Raw genomic sequence first — 7245 nt, forward strand, 5'->3', positions numbered from 1 at the left:
GTGCAAACATGCAGCCAGACTCCTTTTCACATTTTAAACATCTTCTAGTCACGACTTTTTGTAAAACTGTCCAAGAGGCTTTTGGCAGATGACCTCGCGTGGGCAAATGAGCAACCTCCCGTCCTTCCTAACACAGTATCCCTCACTGGCAGGTATTTGTTAGAAAGTCTCCCATGCTGCGATGCTTTTCTCTCTGTGTCCCCAAACTGGCCTCATGGCCAACCTAGGATTTCTCCGAAAGCACTCGTTCACCACACAGGAAAGTCCCACTGTCTCTCTCTCTGGTTGGCCCTGGCCTCATGCCATCAGTGCTTTGCCCAGAGAACGTTTTGTAAGTGACTTCCCCCTCCCATGTGTTCTTAAACTGACGATTGGTTTCCTGTAGGGGAAAATCTGTGGAAAGTTCTTAAAAACTCACCCCTTTGATCTAATGATAAATAGGAGGCCCGCTATTCTGTTCGAAGGGCCTCTTTCGTTGTGTGTCTTCCTGGCGCATCAGTCCCAGCTGTTCTCACAGCTCATTTCTTTCCTCCAGCTGTTGGTAAAGCCGTCTGCTCTCACTGCTGACCTGACTTCCCTTCCCCCTCCCTGCTGTCTTTCACGCACGCGCTGTCATCTCCCCATCTAGGAAAGGCCTGGCATTTTGTTCATTAACCTAGCCATTTAGTCACTTGATAAAAACCTGGCCCTGGAAATAGGATTTGCATATCTCCCAGACAAAGGTTAAATGTGCTCTCCTGCCTGGGGTGCCTGCCTTCTGTGCGCGGGGCTTTGCCACCACTGCCTGTGTCCATATGGGGAAGGCAGGAGTGATGGATGGGGACCACTCTCCAATTCCCAACCCCAATGGGAGGGAAAACAGGCGTTGAATGCTTGATTGTGAAGTGATATATAAAAATAATGGACAATCTAAATTCTAGGACTCCAAATATGAAAATGGACTTGGTCAACTAGGAAAGCATATTTAATGCCGGCATTCAGATTTGGGTTATTCAAAAGAGCATTCCGATAATAGCAGTCTCATCCATTGCCAGTTCTTCTGGAGTCAGAGTGATGTGGGTGAAATGAATTCATGGAATGACTATAGAAGTCCCCCGCATCGTCAGCGAGACCCAAGAGACACGTGACCCTTTCCAATCGCTTCCGCTGCGGTTAAGGCTGTATCGCCAGCTAAGGTTTCTCCTTCAAGCAGGAAGTCTTCCCACTATACTGGTAACTCATTGCCTTCCTTAGTACATCTTGGGGATTTAGAAACCCTCTTCCATCAGCCTTCTTTTGTCCTTTTTTTGTATTTTAAATTAAAACAATCATTTTATGGGGGCTCTTACAGCTCTTATAACAATCCATACATCAATTGAATTGAGCACATTGTACATATGTTGCCATCATCATTTCCAAAACATTTTCTTTCTGCTTGAACCCTTGATATCAACTTTTTTCCCCTCCTTTTTTCAACATCCTCTTTTGCTCCCACCCCACCTTTCCATCTTTGATAATTTATAAATTATTTATAATTTCATATTTTATACCATCTGCTGTCTCCCTTCACCCATGTTTCTGTTGTTCTCCCCCATGGAAGGGTAGGGGGTTGTATGTTGATCATTGCTATTGGTTTGCCCTCTCTCCCTTTTCCCCGATTCACTTCCCCCTACCCTCATGGTATCCCTACTCTCATTATTGGTACAGAGGGGTTTTTCTAGTCTGGATTCTGTGTGGTGAGAGCTCTTATATGTACCAGTGTACATGCTCTGGTCTACCCGGATTTGTAAGATAGAAATGGGGTTATGATAGTGGAGGTGGGGGAAGCATTAAATAAGTAGAGCAGCAGCTCTCAACCTGTGGGTCGCGACCCCTTTTGGGGTTCAAACGACCCTTTCACTGGGTCACCTGAGACCATTGGAAAACACATATTTCCAATGGTCTTAGGAACTGAGACACTGCTCCTCTAGCCGTCTCCAGGTAAGTTAACCAACATGCAGATATGCCCACATACAAGTACCCAGTGTGATGACCTCGTCATGCCATCCCCATCATATACACCCCATCCAAATACAGGTATATGTGACAGGGTTGGCACCATAATGTACTTATGCCCACCAGTCACACACATGTAGAGAGCAGCTACTGTGTAGAGAGCAGCAGTATTGGAGGTCAAATGACACTTCATGAATTATAATTGCTGGACAAATATAAAATCATGTACTGAAAATCATCAACTACTGCAAAAAATTAAAATATATGTACTATGAGATCTTAATCTGAATGCTGATTGGTCTTTTTATATTCAACTTTGGTTGGTGTGAATACTACCCCCTTGTGATAGTAATAGACATATAAAAAATACAGAGAATGGTAAATCATAGGAAACTTTAATGAACTGTATTGACTGAACTATGCCATGTATCATCTTTTGTATTATTAAAGCTATTGTTATATATTAATTTCATTAGTGAACCATCCCATGACAATGGATCGTGTAGAGAAGAACGTTAAGAAAATAAAATATAGTGAGGATTTTTTTACTGTATGGTTTTACCTCCATCATTGCAGCAGGAATTGAGAAACAGCAATGTGTTACTTGTTATGATCTATCAGCTAAATCTATGAAGCTGAACAACTAAAACAATATTTTGATAGCGAGCATCCAAGCTTTGTCAGCAAGGATACCAAATACTTTAGAAGCAAAGCCGATGGACTCAAGAAAGCCACAAACACAATGTAGCAGCTGTTGAAGTTTCCTATTTGGTGGCACTCAGATCACCAGAGCTATGAAACCTCACACCATTGCTGACGATTTACTGTTGCCAGTGGCCAAAAACAATGTTGAGTTATGCTGGGGGACAAATTTGTGTAGGAGGTATCTACTTTTGCGGCACCCCCTCCCCCGTACCATTCAGAGTCCCACTTTGGAAAACAAGGCTCAACTTCCTACTCCTAACTTTTCTTTTCTGGTGATAGTGAGATCCTTCACCTTTCTGTTTCCTTATCTCTCTTGTTATCTCTTATAAGATAGAAGGTGTGATTTGAGCAAAAAATATGGTTTCAGTAAAACACAGCACACACAAAGACTGCCCCATCAACATAGTGCTGCTATTGCTGCCCTTAGGTCTTTGCAGCCGGTTCCTCCCACAGCAGCCTTATGCAGAACAGAAAGAAAGAGTGGCTGAGCCTGCTCACCCTTACAGCATTGCTGGAGCACATTGCTGCGTCCATTGTGTGCATCCCTTTCGGGGAGGGCTTTTCACTTTGTTGGTTGACCCTTTACTTTATCAAGGCTGATGTCTTTCTCCAAGGACTGGTCTTTCCTGATAACAGGAGTTTAGAGAGGTTAGGATTTACAGCTCATAAAATAAGGGAAAAGTACACAAAGTCACAACATGGGAGGAAACTACCCCGTATTAGAAATCATAGCCTAGCCAAATTGCCATGTATTTGGGGGCTGGGGCTGGGGTGGTGGGGTGAGGAAACACCATTTAATCCAGGACAACTAACATCAGTGAGAGCCAAAGACAGTGTTAAAAGCCAAGTATTCCAAGCTGCCGTGCCGCCCCACAGGAATAGAGCAAAAGGCTCTAGTCTATGGAAACAAAGCAACCACTTGATCATAACAAGGGCAGTTTCCAAACTAAAGCCACGACTCACTCTGCACACACAATATTGATTTTTCATATTGTATATAATTGAACTGAGGTTGCAGTTTATTTTCCAAATGCAAACATGTGTTTAATTAGAGTAAAATGTGCATCTCTATAACACTGAATTTTAAGTGCCAGGTTCTAAAGTTTATTGATTGATGATTATTGTGGGGAAACACGAGCTCTTATGCATAAATCTTTTGACAGGAGCTGTCTGTCAAAAATAATGATCCTTTTAAAACTCATGAATAAATAATGATGCGGGTCCATTTTACATAAAAATACATACTCATTTACACTCTGTCCACTGAAATGAAATATGGCTATTTAAAATAATGACTCTGTGATGGGTGAGTAATGAAACATTATTAATTTAACACACATGGTATTTTATACTCACCCTCAAATTACATACATCTATTTTCAATATGAACACATTAGAGTGTTTATTTTTTTTTAAGACCTCTAACAAAATGTCTCTCCGGAATATCTTTTCAGGGATGAGATTGTGAATTTTAATTCTGCCACAGTGGGGTCTCATTTTGGTCACAAGCCGGAAAGTAATAACTGGGCTGTCACAGCGGTGATGTTTTATTGTCTGCCCTGACTTGGAACATCGAGGAGGAGCCACCTCCCCTTCCTCCCACAGGAGAAAGGTGGATTGTTGGAGAAAGCATGCCATTCACTCTTCTTTATCCTTCCCCATCTGGATTTCAGTTCTGTTCAGCTTTATCTTCCTCCCACTTCTCTTTTCTTAATCTTCCTTTCATCACACCTGCATTTGTATCTGAATGTTGAGTAAGAGTTGGAGGATGATTCTTACACTTGGCCCTTTGCTGAGTGCTTAGCACCAGGAATTCAGAAACAGGGGTATGAGGAAATAGATTTTCACTATTTCTATTCATGTTGACTCTTCTGTGCCCCTCTCTGGCTTTGCTTCCTCTTAGCCCCCTTTTTTTAATTCTCCAATCAAATTTCAGAAACAAAAGTGGTAGTAGTAGATAAGGGATTCTCATTAAGCTTGGGAATGGCTGTGAATATTATTTGGAATGATGGGGGAGGAGTAATAAATCCATCTCCTTTCTCCCTGTAGTTTTAAGTCCTGCTGTTCACCTTGGAATCTCCAACTGTTTCTCCAAGTCTATGCCAAAGTGATTATCAGGGTCAAAAAGGAGGGATCTGCAAAGGAGGCTTCAAATGCATCGGGGATACTGAGATTCTGTTACTTGGAATGGAAACATTTGAGAAAAGATTGCATTTGAGCAATGTGATGACATCAACAATGCCAAGGAACTGTTCTTGTGCATATTGCTGAAATGGAAAACATTTTTGTACATATGTAATTAACACATACAACTTAGATCTTGGAATATGAGGAATATTGACAGTGAATTCCGTCACCATTGTATAGGTGGTAAATGAACCACAAAGAAATGAGAAGGACTGTAAGCTTGTATGTACAGCATCCTTTTTCATAGGAACCATGTGCAATGTACATATGCAAAGCCTCATTCCAAGGGCCCATCCCAGGGGTTTCCCAAACAGTGCTCCTTGGTGCACTGGTTCTGCTCTGACAAAACAGCGTCTCTTGCGTTGATCATGATACATAATTTCAACACGTAGAAGAATCCATGGGTCAAGAAGGAAAAATAAAAACCAAAACACGTTGTTCCACATTTTCTATCAATTTCTTTTAGTAACTGGCATAGTGGTTACAAATTAGGCTGCTAACCACAAGGTCTGCAGTTCCAGACCACCAGCTGCTCTGAGGGAGAACGATGGAGCTTTCTACTCTTCTACTCCCATAAGGAGTTACAGTCTTGGAAACCCACAGAGGTAGTTGTGCCCTGTCCTAAAGGGCTGTTATGAGTCAGCATTGGATTGATGGCAGTGAGAGCCAATTACATTCAGCCCATTGACCATTTCCACATTCAGAATGCAGAATATTAGGCTGTCCTTAAATTGAAGTTAATCTGGATTAGAGAATTTTGGGATACCCTTGAGACAGTTTTCAACACCCTGCCATTCTGCAGTACAAAGTTTGGGAATCACGGTTTATAATGGGGGCAATAAAAACAGATTGCAAATGAATTAATTTGAAATTTTTGGTAAAAGAATATTCTTTTAAAAAACATGAAAAGTGTTAGCTTCAATGTTTTTCATAGAAATGCTACATATAGGAGAAAGATTCAAGGAGATTTATAAAATATACATACAGAAACTTTGTTTGGATTCATCTTTTACATAATTATTAAGTGTGAATTTAGACATAACACAGATATGGTATCAAAAATAGGCTAACTTCAACTAGCAAATAATTTTCTTTTTTTAATGATCTCCACATGAGACCTCTGAACTGAGAATAGAGGTGTATGTAGTTTCCGTTCTATCCATTTTCATTTGATTATTTATAAGACTAGGGTGGCTGTTTGCCTCGCTATATTCTAATTGCATCCTGAAGGTACCCCTTTGTGCAGCTTTTATCTTGTGAAACATTTTGACTTCATCTTGGGTTTTAAGCTTTTTTGAGAAATAAACTTACAGCCTTCACCCAAGTTGATTGTTTAGTTAGTATGATTAAGTCGCAGTACCCAAGTTTATTATTCTAAACTTAGGTTGTTACATTTAAAGAGAATGTAGTTTTAAAAAATTGCACTCTATTATAGGACTATGCTTGGTAAATCAAGCCAGCAAGTAGCAGAATTAATATTTGGTGCAGAGTAAATTATTGAATTGCGCCAAAGAAAAAGAAATAAAGAAATGACAGTATAAACATCTGACAGACTTAGTAAAGAACATTGTACTACAGCACGACCACCAATTATTTACCTACAAAAGATAGAAATACCAGCCAGGGAGAATAGAAATTATTAGCTCAGACATTTCATATATATATAACAGCTTAGAAGGAACAAATGAGAAAAAAGGGTGGAGACATAATAAGAAAGAGCTCAAAATGAAAGCAACAAGAGTAACCAGCAAAGCTGAGCATCAGAAACAAAGTTAGAAAAATGTAAAAAACAAATAGAAATCTATCTGTGCATAGTACATTCCTCAGTATTCAAAATGAATGCCCTAAAAGGTTACTTGTAATCTGGTATAAAAAAGCAAAATAATCCCCTGGCTATGAGCAAAGAGACACCTGATTGGTGGTGGTGCTCTTATATCAGTCAGGGGCAGAGCAGACTGGCAGCCCTTTGTTCATCCTAGCTTGATGCCTAGATCGTGGCCAGAGCTGTTTCATGCCTAGGGCACATTAAAAAAAAAAAAGAAAAATAGAATTTGGGGGGGAGAGGACTTTGCAAAACTTCAGTGCAACTCTCCTTGTTTTTCACTTTTAATATTAAGTGACATGCAGAAAGTATAGAGCTCATTTGATTATTGAAAAAATAAATATAATTTTCAGCAACTAAAAATCTCTCTCCTCTTTTCTTCACACCCTTCAAAACAAAAACCAAACTGATTGCCTCACACTGACTCTACAGAACGGGTACAATTTCCAAGACTACCTCTTTAAAAGATTATAAAGCCTCCTCTTACTCCCAAGGAGAGGCTGGTGGTTTTGAACTGCTGACCTTGTTGTTAATATCCCAATGCATAACCAGCTTCA

At 40.2% G+C, this 7245-nt stretch overlaps 1 non-coding gene across 1 annotated transcript; it reads left to right on the plus strand.

Moving 5' to 3' along the window:
- Window positions 1-6750: 6750 nt before the first annotated feature.
- On the plus strand, window positions 6751-6894 carry LOC142425263 (small nucleolar RNA SNORA48). Its single transcript, XR_012779612.1, has one exon. It is a non-coding gene; the product is annotated as a small nucleolar RNA SNORA48 (small nucleolar RNA).
- The last annotated feature ends 351 nt before the right edge of the window (window positions 6895-7245 follow it).

Source organism: Tenrec ecaudatus, chromosome 13 (assembly GCF_050624435.1).
Source record: "Tenrec ecaudatus isolate mTenEca1 chromosome 13, mTenEca1.hap1, whole genome shotgun sequence".
Lineage (NCBI taxonomy): Eukaryota > Metazoa > Chordata > Mammalia > Afrosoricida > Tenrecidae > Tenrec > Tenrec ecaudatus.